The sequence below is a fragment of the Sander vitreus genome, unplaced genomic scaffold, assembly GCF_031162955.1.
Source record: "Sander vitreus isolate 19-12246 unplaced genomic scaffold, sanVit1 ctg320_0, whole genome shotgun sequence".
Lineage (NCBI taxonomy): Eukaryota > Metazoa > Chordata > Actinopteri > Perciformes > Percidae > Sander > Sander vitreus.
This window is the reverse complement of record NW_027595467.1, coordinates 45001-64293: the sequence shown is the minus strand read 5'-3', so window position 1 is coordinate 64293 and position 19293 is coordinate 45001. Positions and strand designations below refer to the sequence as shown.

The window sequence follows — 19293 nt, the reverse complement described above, 5'->3', positions numbered from 1 at the left end:
GATTCAATACGTCCATCGAACGTGTTTAGTCCCTGTTAAAGCCGATTATAAACCGCTAATGTCAGTTTTATACGTTAGCTAGGCTTATGGTCAATTTGACTGTCCTGACAGTAACTACATTAAGCTAACGCTAGCTTGTCAGGTAAATTATTTTTATTTAAGTAATCAACGTTAATGATATAGCTAGCAGTAAGAAAATTGTGGTAACAGGTGGCTATGCTCATCGGGGTGTTTTGAAGGCTAACGTTAGCCAACGAATACTGATGTTTTATGACCGTTAGCACTCCAAACCCCGTTTTAAAAATCAATTGTTAACCAGATTTAATGCTGAGTGTACAGAAACGAACCACAGTCTTACTAAAATGTCCTAAAACTAATTTGACATTTTGGTAATAAGCAGGGTAAAAATAGAACCTTATCACAATGGGATTTAAAGTATGAACGTTAGCCTGCCATTAGACGAACCGCTTCATCTTTTTTAAATATGATTTAGCTAGCTAACGTTAATGGCCTGTGTAATGTTAACGTTATGGTTAGCCACATTACCTTAACATTTAATTATGAAACAACCGCCAGTAAATTAACTTATCGCAACAGACATAGCTAGCTAACGTAAACTTTACATTCAGATTCAGTCAGATAAGTATATTTAGCTAGAGCACGGATATTTTAATTTTAAATAAATGTAAAAAAGGCGGCTAGTGCAATGTCAGCCTGATCTAACGGCTCTAAGTTACTTTAAACCATGACATGGTGTAACTACATAACAAATCTTGTTATTTCTCAGAGGAACACCAACTTCCACATGCGAAAACATCAAAATATTTGTATTAACATTACGTTAAGATGCTTACCATGGGGTTTGACAGCAGCAACGAAGCAGTCTCCATCCTAACCATTCGTAGACTGTGGCAACTTTTGTCCTTTCTTTGTCGACTGTGGCGCGAATGTGTTGCTGGGCAGAATTCAGATTTACTGTCCATCACACCAACAGGGTGTGTAAAGTAAAGACATCCAGATGCTCATTAGACAATGCTTTAAAATGACTAGCGATCAAGTGAGGAACTTGAATCACACTGTATATAGTTAATACATTGCTGCGATGTATAGATTTCCATCATTAAGACGCCCAGACACCCAATAAACAATGCTTCCAAATGACCCATGAACAACTGAGGTTTTTATTTTTACAACTGAGGAACTTGTAATGCATCTAACCGACTAGCTAACATGCTGCGATGTATAGCTAGATTTCCATCAAAATAAGATGTCCAGACGATGCTTCAAAATGACTCGCGATCAGTTGCAGATAAAGCGATCATTTGCATACACGTATGTGTGTGTGCTTACTGGGTTAATCATGTAAATTTCCTGCACCTGTCATGGACGTCCAAATGACGTCCAAAAAATTACCCAGTTCAAAGATCAGATGTTGAACGTCAATATGACATCCAAGTTGGGTCACGGTTGGACGTCCAAATAGTGGACCTAGTTTGGACGTCGAATAGATGTCCAGAATTGGTCATGGACCGACGGACCCAATATAGACATAATCTGCACGTCTATCCAACGTCCAATGTTTAGTGGGCAGGTACAGGTGAGTTTGTGAGCAGGGTTACGATATGAACTAAAATAAATATAAGATGAGCCTAGTGTTCACAAGAGGGATGATTCAGGTATTGCAACACAAATTAAGAATACTTACATTAAATAGGAGGCATATACAACTAGTAGAAGATAAACTAACTATACAAGAGCAATTAAGGTAAAGTTATGAGGTAGTGGCAAGCTAAAGTGACAGATTATCAATAGCATGGAGTCAAGTCAACAGTGTACACCAGAATAATACAGTATATACTGTGATTAAATAATGATTCTTAGTGTTGTATGTAGACTACTAATATAACAAAACAGAAAAATAATATAGCGCATGATGCAGTATGGAGAACAACCGAGTCCCATATGACCCCAAGAGACTGTAAGTGCAGCTGTTGATGATGTTCACTACAAACAAAACTTGTAGATGGCTGTAGTCTGTCGCCATACAGTAGGTAGATCTGGAGCAGATGGTTGTAGTCTGTAGTCAGTCATACAGTAGGTAGATCTGGAGCAGATGGTTGTAGTCTGTAGAAAGCCATACAGTAGGTAGATCTGGAGCAGATTAATGTAGTCTGTAGAAAGCCATACAGTAGGTAGATCTGGAGCAGATGGTTGTATTCTGTAGTCAGTCATACAGTAGGTAGATCTGGAGCAGATTAATGTAGTCTGTAGAAAGACATACAGTAGGTAGATCTGGAGCAGATGGTTGTAGTCTGTAGTCAGTCATACAGTAGGTAGATCTGGAGCAGATGGTTGTAGTCTGTAGTCAGCCATACAGTAGGTAGATCTGGAGCAGATGGTTGTAGTCTGTAGCCATACAGTAGGTAGATCTGGAGCAGATGGTTGTAGTCTGTAGTCAGCCGTACAGTAGGTTGATCTGGAGCAGATGGTTGTAGTCTGTAGTCTGCAGATGGTTGTAGTCTGTAGTCAGTCATACAGTAGTCTGTCATACAGTAGGTAGATCTGGAGCAGATAGTTGTAGTCTGTAGTCACTACAGTAGTCTGCAGATGGTTGTAGTCTGTAGTCAGTCATACAGTAGTCTGTCATACAGTAGGTAGATCTGGAGCAGATAGTTGTAGTCTGTAGTCAGTCATACAGTAGGTAGATCTGGAGCAGATGGTTGTAGTCTGTAGTCAGCCATACAGTAGGTAGATCTGGAGCAGATGGTTGTAGTCTGTAGCCATACAGTAGGTAGAGCTGGAGCAGATGGTTGGAGTCTTTAGCTAGCCATACAGTAGGTAGATCTGGAGCAGATGGTTGTAGTCTGTAGTCAGTCATACAGTAGGTAGATCTGGAGCAGATGGTTGTAGTCTGTAGTCAGTCATACAGTAGGTAGATCTGGAGCAGATGGTTGTAGTCTGTAGTCAGCCATACAGTAGGTAGATCTGGAGCAGATGGTTGTAGTCTTTAGCTAGCCATACAGTAGGTAGATCTGGAGCAGATGGTTGTAGTCTGTAGTCAGTCATACAGTAGGTAGATCTGGAGCAGATGGTTGTAGTCTGTAGTCAGTCATACAGTAGGTAGATCTGGAGCAGATGGTTGTAGTCTGTAGTCAGTCATACAGTAGGTAGATCTGGAGCAGATGGTTGTAGTCTGTAGTCAGTCATACAGTAGGTAGATCTGGAGCAGATGGTTGTAGTCTGTAGTCAGTCATACAGTAGGTAGATCTGGAGCAGATGGTTGTAGTCTGTAGTCAGTCATACAGTAGGTAGATCTGGAGCAGATGGTTGTAGTCTGTAGTCAGTCATACAGTAGGTAGATCTGGAGCAGATGGTTGTAGTCTGTAGTCAGTCATACAGTAGGTAGATCTGGAGCAGATGGTTGTAGTCTGTAGTCAGTCATACAGTAGGTAGATCTGGAGCAGATGGTTGTAGTCTGTAGCCAGTCATACAGTAGGTAGATCTGGAGCAGATGGTTGTAGTCTGTAGTCAGTCATACAGTAGGTAGATCTGGAGCAGATGGTTGTAGTCTGTAGTCAGTCATACAGTAGGTAGATCTGGAGCAGATGGTTGTAGTCTGTAGTCAGTCATACAGTAGGTAGATCTGGAGCAGATGGTTGTAGTCTGTAGTCAGTCATACAGTAGGTAGATCTGGAGCAGATGGTTGTAGTCTGTAGTCAGTCATACAGTAGGTAGATCTGGAGCAGATGGTTGTAGTCTGTAGTCAGTCATACAGTAGGTAGATCTGGAGCAGATGGTTGTAGTCTGTAGTCAGTCATACAGTAGGTAGATCTGGAGCAGATGGTTGTAGTCTGTAGTCAGTCATACAGTAGGTAGATCTGGAGCAGATGGTTGTAGTCTGTAGTCAGTCATACAGTAGGTAGATCTGGAGCAGATGGTTGTAGTCTGTAGTCAGTCATACAGTAGGTAGATCTGGAGCAGATGGTTGTAGTCTGTAGTCAGTCATACAGTAGGTAGATCTGGAGCAGATGGTTGTAGTCTGTAGTCAGTCATACAGTAGGTAGATCTGGAGCAGATGGTTGTAGTCTGTAGTCAGTCATACAGTAGGTAGATCTGGAGCAGATGGTTGTAGTCTGTAGTCAGTCATACAGTAGGTAGATCTGGAGCAGATGGTTGTAGTCTGTAGTCAGTCATACAGTAGGTAGATCTGGAGCAGATGGTTGTAGTCTGTAGTCAGTCATACAGTAGGTAGATCTGGAGCAGATGGTTGTAGTCTGTAGCCAGTCATACAGTAGGTAGATCTGGAGCAGATGGTTGTAGTCTGTAGTCAGTCATACAGTAGGTAGATCTGGAGCAGATGGTTGTAGTCTGTAGTCAGTCATACAGTAGGTAGATCTGGAGCAGATGGTTGTAGTCTGTAGTCAGTCATACAGTAGGTAGATCTGGAGCAGATGGTTGTAGTCTGTAGTCAGTCATACAGTAGGTAGATCTGGAGCAGATGGTTGTAGTCTGTAGTCACTCATACAGTAGGTAGATCTGGAGCAGATGGTTGTAGTCTGTAGTCAGCCATACAGTAGGTAGATCTGGAGCAGATGGTTGTAGTCTGTAGTCAGCCGTACAGTAGGTAGATCTGGAGCAGATGGTTGTAGTCTGTAGTCAGTCATACAGTAGGTAGATCTGGAGCAGATGGTTGTAGTCTGTAGCCAGTCATACAGTAGGTAGATCTGGAGCAGATGGTTGTAGTCTGTAGTCAGTCATACAGTAGGTAGATCTGGAGCAGATGGTTGTAGTCTGTAGTCAGTCATACAGTAGGTAGATCTGGAGCAGATGGTTGTAGTCTGTAGTCAGTCATACAGTAGGTAGATCTGGAGCAGATGGTTGTAGTCTGTAGTCAGTCATACAGTAGGTAGATCTGGAGCAGATGGTTGTAGTCTGTAGTCAGTCATACAGTAGGTAGATCTGGAGCAGATGGTTGTAGTCTGTAGTCAGTCATACAGTAGGTAGATCTGGAGCAGATGGTTGTAGTCTGTAGCCAGTCATACAGTAGGTAGATCTGGAGCAGATGGTTGTAGTCTGTAGTCAGTCATACAGTAGGTAGATCTGGAGCAGATGGTTGTAGTCTGTAGTCAGTCATACAGTAGGTAGATCTGGAGCAGATGGTTGTAGTCTGTAGTCAGTCATACAGTAGGTAGATCTGGAGCAGATGGTTGTAGTCTGTAGTCAGTCATACAGTAGGTAGATCTGGAGCAGATGGTTGTAGTCTGTAGTCAGTCATACAGTAGGTAGATCTGGAGCAGATGGTTGTAGTCTGTAGTCAGTCATACAGTAGGTAGATCTGGAGCAGATGGTTGTAGTCTGTAGTCAGTCATACAGTAGGTAGATCTGGAGCAGATGGTTGTAGTCTGTAGTCAGTCATACAGTAGGTAGATCTGGAGCAGATGGTTGTAGTCTGTAGTCAGTCATACAGTAGGTAGATCTGGAGCAGATGGTTGTAGTCTGTAGTCAGTCATACAGTAGGTAGATCTGGAGCAGATGGTTGTAGTCTGTAGTCAGTCATACAGTAGGTAGATCTGGAGCAGATGGTTGTAGTCTGTAGTCAGTCATACAGTAGGTAGATCTGGAGCAGATGGTTGTAGTCTGTAGTCAGTCATACAGTAGGTAGATCTGGAGCAGATGGTTGTAGTCTGTAGCCAGTCATACAGTAGGTAGATCTGGAGCAGATGGTTGTAGTCTGTAGTCAGTCATACAGTAGGTAGATCTGGAGCAGATGGTTGTAGTCTGTAGTCAGTCATACAGTAGGTAGATCTGGAGCAGATGGTTGTAGTCTGTAGTCAGTCATACAGTAGGTAGATCTGGAGCAGATGGTTGTAGTCTGTAGCCAGTCATACAGTAGGTAGATCTGGAGCAGATGGTTGTAGTCTGTAGTCAGTCATACAGTAGGTAGATCTGGAGCAGATGGTTGTAGTCTGTAGTCAGTCATACAGTAGGTAGATCTGGAGCAGATGGTTGTAGTCTGTAGTCAGTCATACAGTAGGTAGATCTGGAGCAGATGGTTGTAGTCTGTAGTCAGTCATACAGTAGGTAGATCTGGAGCAGATGGTTGTAGTCTGTAGTCAGTCATACAGTAGGTAGATCTGGAGCAGATGGTTGTAGTCTGTAGTCAGTCATACAGTAGGTAGATCTGGAGCAGATGGTTGTAGTCTGTAGTCAGTCATACAGTAGGTAGATCTGGAGCAGATGGTTGTAGTCTGTAGTCAGTCATACAGTAGGTAGATCTGGAGCAGATGGTTGTAGTCTGTAGTCAGTCATACAGTAGGTAGATCTGGAGCAGATGGTTGTAGTCTGTAGTCAGTCATACAGTAGGTAGATCTGGAGCAGATGGTTGTAGTCTGTAGTCAGTCATACAGTAGGTAGATCTGGAGCAGATGGTTGTAGTCTGTAGTCAGTCATACAGTAGGTAGATCTGGAGCAGATGGTTGTAGTCTGTAGTCAGTCATACAGTAGGTAGATCTGGAGCAGATGGTTGTAGTCTGTAGTCAGTCATACAGTAGGTAGATCTGGAGCAGATGGTTGGATTCTGTAGTCAGTCATACAGTAGGTAGATCTGGAGCAGATGGTTGGAGTCTGTAGTCATACAGTAGGTAGATCTGGAGCAGATGGTTGTAGTCTGTAGTCAGTCATACAGTAGGTAGATCTGGAGCAGATGGTTGTAGTCTGTAGCCATACAGTAGGTAGATCTGGAGCAGATGGTTGTAGTCTGTAGCCAGTCATACAGTAGGTAGATCTGGAGCAGATGGTTGTAGTCTGTAGCCATACAGTAGGTAGATCTGGAGCAGATGGTTGGAGTCTGTAGTCAGTCATACATTAGGTAGATCTGGAGCAGATGGTTGTAGTCTGTAGTCAGTCATACAGTAGGTAGATCTGGAGCAGATGGTTGTAGTCTGTAGTCAGTCATACAGTAGGTAGATCTGGAGTAGTAGAATGACTTCTAGCTTTCATGGGTTGGTGAAGTGGTCAGTGGTCGAGCCCTTCAGGCCCACCTGGAAGAAAAGAAAGTAAAACAAAGTACTTGTTTTTTCTGTTCATTTTTCTTTGCATTAATTTAAAAAATAACCGCTATTTAAGGAGCAAATAATTGTATTGTAATTATAGTGGTGAAATTGTTGTTAACACTACAACGTTTTATACAGACTGATTTGAATCCATCATTTTCAGACTAATGTTATATGTAGGAAAATACTAAATTCTGATGAACAACACACAATATTGATGGAAAAACTGATACAACAATCCAGTTTCTTGTGTTCTTTCAGTTATATTACAGTTTAGTTTTTACTATTGGCTCCAACATGAAATTAGCCAAATCTCCAGGAACATGGTTAACCAAACCGATGAAAAAAACAAAGGGGGGTCATTAAATACACACATACTGTCCATCATACGTCGTTCAATCTAGCTAAACTGTAAAGAAAATCTATTTGTTTATGGACATCAAGCTAGGCTATATGCTAGCTAGCTAGGTGCTTAATTTATGTTACTCACCCTCATAGTTGTGGACCTAACTTGATATGTCCCACTTCAAAGCTTTCTCCCGTTTCCTGATGGGTGAAGGTGAAAGAGCGTCGACCATTCTGTGCACATTGTTGACATTTACTAACAATAAAGCAACAGACAGCAGGGGTAAATAAACCCGGTTACAGTTGTCCACAACAGACGTTCTAACGTAAAACAAACGCACCCTCAACGGGGCAGGGATCATTTCATTGGTCAACACTACACCTGGCATTCTATTGGTTGGGGAATTTTGAGAGGATTGTAGAGAGAAGATTTGTAAGTGTGCAGAATCAACCTGAGTGCGAGGAGAAGGGCCAAAGCTGAGAGCAGGACATCTGTCACAGAACAACATATCTGAGTCCAAGCACAAAGTTTGAGCACAAGCAGAGCAAATCCAAGCGTGAGCAGGGACTATTTGAGTGTGAGAGCAAGGTTTTGATGGAAATTATTACAAAATCTGAACGTAATATCAGTGAGAAATGCTCTCAGATTGAAAGAATGCGCTCTTGAATAAAGATAGGAATATAACTCCATATACTTTTTAATAAAGTTAAAAAAAGAAGAAAAAAAGGGTACTAAACAATAGTCAGCAACATTAAATAATGGCTTGTTTATTGCTAAGGCCATATGGTCAAAATTAAAGATTTAATAATAACGTAATAACTATAACTTATTACAATAACTTATTTCAGCAGTAAATTGCGGTTGAACGACAAAAACAACCACCAGATGGGAAAAAGGTATTTTACAATAACTTTGAATGCAACACGACACTACCTGTTTTAAGCGCACGCACCGTCTTTGTTGTTTAATTCAGACAACGGCAGCTGCTGCGCTGCAGAGCAGACTGTTGACCAATTCAGTCTGTTTGACGTTAGCTGTCAGCATTTTAACCGTGTTTAATCCAGCTGCTAGCTAAAGGTAGGCTAACGTTACCTGCTGTTGAGTGTAGTGTAAAGTCAGGCACCGAAATAAGGCATCGGAATTTTCATTCTTATTTGGTCTTGTTACTACCGTTTACGTCGGCACCGGTGCCCTATTGGCACCACGTTTTGGTACCCAACCCTATTCGTTACACAGACAGGCAATTATTCAGGCTGCATGGACATCCCCGTGCACTGTTGCGGGCATAAAGATCCGTTTCGCTCCGGACTACAGCTGAGGATTATGTGGCTCGGGTTCCTTTCCTTCAGCATGCAGCCGCGGGGACGGCCGGCGTCGCGGACTCTATCGTGGAGAACAACATTGAAGAAGCTCAGGACTAAAACAGCTTCCTGATGAACATGGACTCCTTGTTTGTCTTAATCTCTTAAAGGGATATTTAACCGCTGGATAGCTGAATATACCTTTAAATTGGATCACTTATGTAGTAGAAATGTGAAAAGATTTTAGAAATTGGTGGCTTCTAGGCTGAGAAAAGCCCGAAAATGTGTTTTTGGCTCATGTGGATGAAAGACACCAAATCCCAGAATGCACTTGCTTCGCTGCTTTAGCGTCTACTCCCAAGCCATGCCTACCGTTTACAGACAGACAGTGAGGCAGCATTCAACTCAAGTGTGTTTTATTGTCATTTCAACCATATGCACGAAACAACGTTTCAAGTGGTGTTACACATTTAAAATAAAAACATTATATAAAAACGATTCAGCTAAAAGTTCAGCTAACACATAGCTACTAGCATTAGCGCTTGGTGGGCTGTAAACACCGAGTATAAACTTATATATTTGCTTGTAATGTAGAATGGTCGGCATTTAACAGTCACAAACTCCACCAGCAGTTAGCAGTTAGTTGGATACAAGCACCAGTCCGTGTTAACACAGCCCTCCTCCACTAGTCTTACCCGGTGACAGAGCAGCCGGCCTGGTAGCTGGATAGCTGTTGTTCAGCCATGTTTCCACAACAACAAAAACACAGCAGTCTCTGAACTCACATTGGGAGTTTCGTTGAAGTTGGATGTAGTCCAGTTTGTTGTCTAATGAGCGGACACAGGTGGCCGACTAGCATTAGTTTTCCACCTGCGAACTCGTTCAACGTTCCCCGCTGATGATGTCCCTTCACCGGCCAGATGTATCGAGCAGCACCGCTGGTCTCCATACCAGGTGGGCGAGGCTCGCGTAGTGTGTGGAGTATTCCGTCTGTAATAAAGTGTCCTGCATATTCTCCGATCTGTACCAATGTATCCCGGTGGTACACGTGTGCGGTAGTTTGAATGCACATAATTGTTGTTCTAACATTTTCTTCGGGATGAATAAATCTATCTATCTATCTAAAAGTTTTCTGCTGAGAAGGGAGTAGCGAAAATTCAAGATGGCTGACATCCGTTTTGATTCGTGAATCTTCGGAGAAAGACGACAGGCCAAGCCCCTGTGGGCGGGTTGAAAACATGCAGAAGTAGCTCCTAGTACTGGCTGTAGTCCATTGCCTCTGGGCAAAAAAATCTTCCGATGACGCAAAAATCTTCATTTTACGTCATTGAAGATTTTTTCCAAAACCAACAATACAGAGATCTCTGGTCTCAGAGGGACATGAGGGAGGGACGCACGGCCATTCAAAAATACTATCGTGTTTCTACTGATACAAAGCTTAATGCTAAATCGGTGCAGTATCCCTTTAAGCCTTTGACTGTTGTCTTTAATAGTATTTGTAGATTTGTGTTGAGATGCCCCTACGGACGGATCATTGTCCACCCTACTTGAAACAATACATTCTCTGTTATGATCATTTTTAACACTAGTAACATCTGGGCATGGGTGTGTGTGTGTGTGTGTGTGTGTGGGGGGGGGGTGATGGGTTTAGAGGGAGTTAGTATGTGAGTGAATGTGTATGTTGTACTGCAATGTCTTGTCTTTTGTATTGTCCAGTCCTACCGAGGACCCTCTCGAAAATGAGATGCCACATCTCAACAGGTATTCCTGTACAATACATAAATAAATAAATTTGTCTTGTGGGACCTAAAGAAAGTTCATGTTTTTAATGAATTCCACAGCTGTGGACCTCTATATCTGATAGAAATAGATGTCTTTATGAACAACAAATAGACAAACGGTCATCTTTCTTTAGGTGAATCTAAGTGACCATCTGAACAAAAAAAACAAAGTGAAATGGATGTGGGAGAGACTTCAGGCCCTGGAAGGGACAATGCACCGGCCGCTGAGCACCACTAGAGGGCGACGGTGGTCCCCCACAGAGACAGCTGCAGGTTTCCTCCTGTCAAATAGGAAGGAAAGTCAGGGGGAGGAAGAGGGGGAGGGCAAGCTGAGACTGGCAGATCAGGGAGGGGCGGGGCCAGAGAGAGAGACAGAGAGAGAGAGAGAGAGAGAGAGAGAGAGAGGGAGACAGAGAGAGACAGAGACAGAGACAGAGAGAGAGACAGAGAGAGAGAGAGAGAGAGAGGAACCTGTTTCAGTGGTTTGGACTCGCCCCTACAGGAATACAAGAGCAAAAAAACACAAAGAGCAGGATGGTTGGATCTGACTTTTACTGCTGGTAAATATCGATCTATCTATCTATCTATCTATCTGTCTTTCTATCTATCTATCTGTCTTTCTATCTATCTATCTATCTATCTATCTATCTATCTATCTCTCTATCTAACTATCTATCTATCTATCTATCTGTGTGTGTGTGTGTGTGTGTGTGTGTGTGTGTGTGTGTGTGTGTGTGTGTGTGTGTGTGTGTGTGTTGGCAGGGATGTGTCACCGGGTGTGTTTAGCTCGTGCACTGTGTCTCGACAACACACTAACTGTCAGCAGGTTCTGCAAAAATGACACTAGTCTGGTTAAATGGAAGTTCATTTCCAGGATAAAGATGTCAGGCGTTCTCAAACTCTCTTCATGAAACAACAACTACCTCGTAGCTAGCGAGCTTCATGCTGAAAATATCAAGTTATGAAGAAGATGTGGACGGAGCAACAAGTCAGACCTGCTTGGGTCTTTCTAAGGGTCATTGTAAAGATTACATAACCATGTATCAGCTAATTTAAATAGCTCACGTTACTGGACTGTGTCAACAGGTAACTTCATTTAGTATTGGATGAGGAGTTTTCTTTTGAAGGGTGAAAATGTTCCCCCAGAACAAGTTCCTTCCTGAGACTGTTTAGCAGAGCCACCGTGGCTCTGTCTGGAGCTCCAGATGATTTTTGATTGGTTTAAAGAAATGCAAACAACCCAGAGAGTTGTATTGTCTTTATAAACCAGAATGCATCTGTGGTGTAGCCAGACCTTCCTCCCCTGCCCTGTGAAGACAGAGCTGTTCATCAAACAGCTGTTTCAAACAATCAAACTGGATTTTAGTATGAAGCTTAGTTGTACTTTCAGAGTACGATCTCTGTTGTCGTGGTTACCGGCACATTGATTATCCAGAGTCAGGATACCGTGAGAGCAGGTTGACGATCTTCTTTAGAAGGTTGGAGGTTGGATTTCAGTGCTGATCGCTTTATTCACCATTGAATATTTTAAGTATTTGTTAATTGTTAATATTTTGTTTATAAACTGCCTATAAACAATATTTGGGTTGCAATGCTAGACAATATTTACTGACTATTTCACTGTATCTTGAGAAGGATGCATAGAGCAGGATTTCTGTATTTGTTAGTGAGTGATCCACATGTTCAGTGTGTGGTTACACACACACACACACACACACACACACACACACATACACACACACACACACACACAGACTAACATTCCTTTTCAGCCTCCAGGAGGTGGAGTCAGCCGGTGGTTTTATGATTTAAACTCAGTTATTTCTGTTTCTGTGTGTGTGTGTGTGTGTGTGTGTGTGTGTGTGTGTGTGTGTGTGTGTGTGTGTGTGTGTGTGTGTGTGTGTGTGTGTGTGTGTGTGTGTGTGTGTGTGTGAGGGTAAAGGTTGGAGCTTCTCCTTTAAGTTGTGTGTCTCCTCTGATTCGTCGGTGGGGCGTGTTGACCTCGGTTTCAATGATTGACAGTTTATTTTCTCACACACTTCAGCCCTGTTTCTGTGTGTGTGTGTGTGTGTGTGTGTGTGTGTGCGTGTGTGTGTGTGTGTGTGTGTGTGTGTGTGTGTTACATTCCTGGCAGGGTGGGTGTGGCTGATAGACTAACAGAGGGGGGAGGAATGTGATACTCTCTCTCTCTCTCCTACCTGCCTCAGGTGTGTTTCTGTGTCCCAGATCAGGTTGGACTGTTTACCTCTTAAAGGGCCGGCAGCAGATTCAGTTCAACGCAGTAAAACTTTATTGATCCCTGCAACAGTTTCAACTGAAAACAATCAAAGGTGAGAAGGTCATAAACTTTAAACTGAGTTATTGACAAGTATGCTTTAAATACTTACTAAACATGTATAATGACAGGCAATCTGATTGGTCCTAAACTTAGCAAGCAAGCTAGCTAACCAGGTGGGCGGTCACTAAATTAATAAAATGTCAGTGTCTGAAATGTTCCAGTACTCAGCCAAACTGAGTCCTTACTTCTCATTGTTATTATCAGATTAATAAATAGGTTGATATTTATCCCAAAACAGGCTATATATCTTGATTTATTGGGGAGAAACTAAGCAATTCTCTGTACAATCCGACATTGTGCGCCCCATATATCCTGAATGGGTTGATCCTTTGTTTCATAAACAGATTTTCAGACACTGAGACGATTGGACTGTTGCATCAGACTCCTTAGATCCAATCATCCAAACATCATCTATTCAGGGTCCTCCCTGCAAGATATACATATAAATATAGATATATCCCAGACTGACTCACAGTGCTGGCAGCTTTCTTTGATCCAGTTCAGGATCATGTTTCATCCACATGCTCTAGTCACATTGGAGGAAAGCAGATGAGTGACTGTCTTGCTTGTAATATTGTGTTTTATATAATTTATGATATGCACCTGTGTGTAGAATTGAATTGACAACTTTTTTTGGATCACTTTCGGTAACTAGTGCTGTTGTGTGCACTACATACTGTACATGTTGGGTTAGGGTTAGTTAGTTAAATTAGTAAAATTAGTAAAATATAACAACTTAACCCTCCTGTTGTCCTCGGGTCAAATTCGACCTGTTTTCAAAAGTTTTTTTATATCAGAAATATGGGTTTCTTACAACCAACTTGCCCCAAAATAACATGGATGCATGCAGGTACGTTGTATGGAACCCAGACAACATATACATCCATGCATCTATGTTCTTTGCAGGTAAGATTAATGATTACGTGGCAGGGTTGGCTCAGTGGGTAGAGCAGGCGCGCATATACTTTGAGGCTTACGCCTCAACGCAGAGGTCCAGGTTCAAGTCCAACCTGTGACGATTTCCTGCATGTCTTCCCCCTCTCACCTAACTGTCCTATCCATTAAAGGTGGAAAAGCTCAAAAAATTATCTTTAAAAAAATAAATAATTAATGATTACATCCACTGAATTTTGGTTGATTTTTTTTATTTCATATCATTTGAAAAAATAATATTTAAATGGTTTCAAAACAGCATCTTGGTCAAACTTTGACATAAACCAGTCTGCGATTCACTCAACATCCTGATCTTAACTATTTTATTAGTCAAAATAATTCATAATATCAGCTAGGTATAATGTCATTTAAATTAGGTTTATTTACCATGAATAAAAAAAAACGTTGAAAAGAGGGACAAAAACGTTTAAAAATGCGTCTGAATGTGTCGGCCTTGATGACTTGGTGTCCTCCACTGCTCTTCTTTCATGTGGGGTCCCACAGGGCTCTGTGCTTGGCCCTCTTTTATTTTCTCTCTATCTACTACCACTGTGTTCCATTCTCAGGAAACATGGCATTTCTTTTCACTGCTATGCGGACAACAGCCAGATCTACGTCCCCCTTAAAACAGTCTGATTCCTACTCTGTTAACCCACTGCTACAGTGTTTACATGACATTAAAGCTTGGTTGTCTTTAAATGTTCTAAATTTTAATGAAGAAAAGACAGAAGTCATGGTCTTTGGTGGCTCTTCTGTAACCCCCCCCCCAGTTGATCTGGGTTCTCTGGCACAGTATCGCAAGCCAATTGTGAAAAAAATGTGGGGGTTAAAGTGAACTCAGACCTCAAATTTGACAGCCAGATTAAAGCTGTGGTGAAGTCCAGCTTTTTCCATTTAAGGCAGCTGGCAGAAATCACACCAGTTCTTCAGAGACAACACTTTGTGACCACTCAGCTGGATTACTGTAATGCACTTTATATAGGGGCTAGTGGGTCCTCCATTGCTTGTCTTCAACTGGTACAAAATGCTGCTGCATGTCTTTTAACTGGCACAAGCAAGTACGAGCACATTTCACTTATTTTAGCTTCACTCCACTGGTTGCCTGTCCATTTAAGGATTCATTTTAAAATTCTTTTATTTGTTTAAAGCCTTGAATGGCCTTGCCCCAGCTTACCTCTCTGAGCTGCTGCACATCTACACTCCCAGCCGATCTCTCAGGTCAGCTGACCAGCTGCTCCTGATGGGGCCTAAAGCTCGGCTTAAGCTCAGAGGGGACCGAGCGTTTGCCGTTGCAGCTCCAAAACTTTGGAATGGACTGCCTCTGCACATTAGACAGGCCTCCTCTCTGTCTCATTTTAAAGATCTTCTTAAAACCCACCTCTTTTCTCTGGCTTTTAACACCAGGTAGAGTGTTGATCTTATGTGTATACTTGCATATTTTTATTGTGTGCGGGTAGTGCATTTTAGTTTTTTATTTATTCTGCTTATTTCTGTTTTATCTTTTTGTGCAGCACTTTGGAAACCTTGTGTTTATTAAAATTGTGCTATATAAATAAAGTGGATTGGATTGGATAAAATAGAGGCAAAAGCATAGAAAAAGCGACACAAATGTCAGAAAAAGTTCATTTTTCAAAAAGCTAATTTTTCAATTTGGACCCAGAATGATGACAGGTTCACAGACAATGGTGTGGAAGACAGCACAAGGATTAATGTTTCATCCACACGATCTTGTTACAGTGTACAGTGTTCAGACTGAAGGTATGTTGGGTGGGTGGAATTAGCAAGCTAATGCCAGCAGCCGCCTGGTCCCGCCACTCCGCTCCCACCGCAGGGAGAGAACGAGAGACAGACCAGGAGATGGACCGTCTGGTTACCTCCCAATCAGTGTGTTTACATGCAGTTTAAAAAACGATTGGTGTGGCCGGGTTGCTTCAGTGGGTAGAGCAGGTGCACATATACTGAGAGGTTTATGCCTCGACGCAGAGGTCCACGGTTTGAATCCGACCTGTGATGATTTCCTGCATGTCTTCCCCCCTCTCTCTCACCTAGCTGTCCTATCAATAAAGGTGGAAATGCCTAAAAAATAATCTTTTAAAATAAGAATATATACTTGAAGGTGTCTAAATAAGAGTGACATGACACTGTCATGAACGTGTCATAAATGTTTATGACATAACGCTTCTTTTCATGACAAGTTATGGTGACAGTGTCATGTAGATACTAAGCAATACCCCGATTTCTCAAACGCCATGTAAACACCTTAACCAGCCTATGATCGGTTTAGTCTGTGCACGCTCCAACTGCCCTTCAACCAGACATACTCCGTCAGTGCTGGGAGTCGTAGTCCCCGGCAGTGGTGGAGCAGAGGGATCGTAGCCTCTGTTGGGTTCTGCTGCTGTGTCCCTGGCGGGGGGGGGGGTTAGGGTTAGGAGGGTGGAGCAGAGACTCTGTTGGGTTCTGCTGCTGATGCTGTTTGTTGTGGGTTTCATAGCAATGTTTGTATCCGGTTTCCCTTGATGAATGAGGAATAGATCAGCGCCGCCTGCTGGTATGGAGAGTTATTTCGCAGAACCTACGTGGTACTTGGCTGTCAGCTGTAGTCTCTGCCGTGTGTTCAAGGGCTCACCGAGACAAAGACGACATGATGCGACGCCAGAGTCTGCCTCCGTCACCACGAGTTCTTGGTGATCTGCTCGGTGTGTTAGGGCCTTTACTGGTAATCATGCTCTAGACCAGGGGTGTCCAACCTTTTTAATATGAAGTGCCCTTTTTAAAATGTCTTGTTTATTAGTGTTCCATGTCAACATTAAGTTTAATTAAGACATCACATCAAAATGTAATATCCATGGAATCTGTAATTTTATTCCATAGCAACATTTGATAACATTTATTTCCCATAATCAGGACATTGTAATTGTATCTGGAGGATGATACAAGGCTGCCATCCTTATGAAAACATCCACTTCTGAGTTGTCATCATTAACCTTACCAACATTACACCAATCTTGTTCATCATCTTAAACTTCACTCAGTTATAATGGCAGTACATGTCAAAACAGGAGAATTAAGAGTAACAAACAGTGCTGCCATGCTTATGAAACATCCACATCTGAGATGAAAAAAGAGACTGGAACAGAGCCCTTGTATGTAAAGTCATACTGTATGTGCTACATTAAACAGATGCCTGCCAGTCAATGTGATCCCTGGCCCTGCTTTTCTGTGGTTCCTAGTTAGTCACTTTAAGTTGCACACAAGCTTCGGAGTGGTCAGTTTTCAAACGACTGCAAGAGGGGCTGAGCACGCTCTTCATGTGTTAGAATATCTGCTCACAGAGATATGTTGATCCGAAGACTGTCAGCAAAGCCAATGCAATGTTCCTGAGACAGCAACACTTCTCTGGTACAGATATCCAGCAGGTGAAGATGCAAGTTCTGTGATCGTGCCTTGATCAAACTTTCCTGCAGCTTAGCCACCTGACTGCTGTGTGGAGATGGATATCTTTGTATGTGCAGTGCATTTCCTCGAGCAGAGACGTGAACTGTCGGTGTGTTAAAGCACATCGCTTAGCTATGAAGTTAACAACTTTCACCACTGTAGCCGTAACCGCATTCAGATCTGAATTTGACATTTTTGCACAAAGAGTTTCTTGATGTATTATGCAGTGACGTTTCATGATGGGGTGACCAACTTGTTCCTCGATTAATGTGACTGCTCCCCGCCATTTCCTGACCATTAGGGCACCATCTGTTGTCACTGCAAACATCTTGCTAGTGTCAATCCCTCGCTCCTCAAAATGCTCCAGAAAAACTCTGGCTATGTCCTCACCTTTTGTTGTTTCAGGCATTGGCTTTAAGCAGCAGAGTTCCTCTCTTACAGTCACATATCTTGCCATGACTGCCAAACGTGGTATGTCATTTACATCCACATCTTGCTGACATACCGCTACCGAGCCCGCTCCGCCAGCAGCGTTACTAGTAGCCTACTAGCCAATCAGAGCAGAGCAGAGGCAGAGTATTCAGGGCCATTGCTGCATGCGGATGGGGATAGTTTTTATATAGTCTATGGTGGGGATACAAGTCAATCAAACTACCTTAAATAACAGGTCGTGCAACTGTGAACGTTGTCATTTGGCATGCGGATGAGAGGGTGCTTCAGCATTTCAACCATGATTTCAACACATCAATAACTCTCTTACACATATTGCCAGCGTGCCATTGGTTAAGGTCCTGTGTGCCCATGGTGGCACGCGTGCCTACGTACGTTATTCATTTTATTTCAGCAGCTATCTTAGTTAACACGATTGAGCTACTACAGCAGTTTAGTGTTTCTATGTGTGGTATTTATTCAGTCATTCAGTCATTCATTAGTTATTAATGTTCATTGAGACAAAAAGACACGTGAAGACAAGGAAAATCAAACTGTGAATGTTCAGCAGTCACACTATTGTTGCTGCACAAAGACAGGAAACACACTCACTCACACACACACACACACACACACACACACACACACACACACACACACACAGAGTGAGATGTCACCGAGGGGTGGAGTCGAATGTAGGCGGGGCTTGCTGCAGACAGGAAGAACAGACACTTCCCTCTAAAAACAGAACAGAACTGAGATCAGCCTCCTGCTATTGTTCTGAGTGTGTGTGTGTGTGTGTGTGTGTGTGTGTGTGTGTGTGTGTGTGTGTGTGTGTGAGAGAGAAATACAAAAGGATAGAAAGAATATATATGTAGGCTATACAGATAAATAAGTTGAATAAAAAAATCAAAAGAGACAATATACAACAGAGAATATGAGAGACATGTGGAGACAAACATTAGAGGTAGAGTGACAGATCCTAAATAATAAAAACTAGATAGTAAGCGGGTCATGTAACCATGGTTACTCCTGATTTCCTGCAGGATTTTCAGAGTAAAGTGCAGGTGAACACACAGTAAACAGAAGAGGTTTAGGACCACATGTTACAAAACAAAAATGGATTAAAGTTCTCTTCAAACTCAGAACTCAAAAACATTTTTCACATGTGGCCCTAATCCTCTTCCGTAGCTGCCACCTGAGCAGCAGGTGATGTCACAGGTACAGGCCCCGCCCCTGTACCTGTGAGTGGGCGGGGCTTCGCTGTGTCTCTGCATGCAGAAGCTGTCATATATGATCCGACTGTTTTTAATCCTGAAAGCCTGCAACCAGAGAGGACTGAGACTGTTCAGGGAGACTGTGGAGGGAACCAGACTGTGCAGAACCTCCCTTAGAAAACAGGTGATTTACAGAACACACCAACACGAAGAGAAGACATGAGGGTGAAGACATAAGGGATAGCGTTAGCGTTAGCTGCAGGATCCGGATGGAGCTTGACTTGTTGTGACAGGAAACATTCCTGTGTGAGTGTGTTTGTGTTCATATTCATCAGTCCTGTAACACATCAGATAACTGCTCTACTAGAATACTCCTATAACACATGTATCCATAGATCTACAGCCAGCTAACTACTAAACTAGAATACTCCGTGTCAGTCTGTCTTGTGTTGTCTGTGTGT

The 19293-nt window shown here is 42.5% G+C and overlaps 1 protein-coding gene across 1 annotated transcript in view; it reads left to right on the top strand.

Annotated features, from left to right (window-relative positions):
• The first annotated feature begins 10847 nt into the window (after positions 1-10847).
• LOC144513691 (rho GTPase-activating protein 27-like) overlaps positions 10848-19293 on the top strand; it is a 48657-nt gene continuing 40211 nt past the window's right edge. Inside the window, 2 exon segments of the mRNA XM_078244872.1 lie at positions 10848-11040; positions 18937-19016. The gene's annotated coding sequence lies outside the window, so the exon portion shown is untranslated.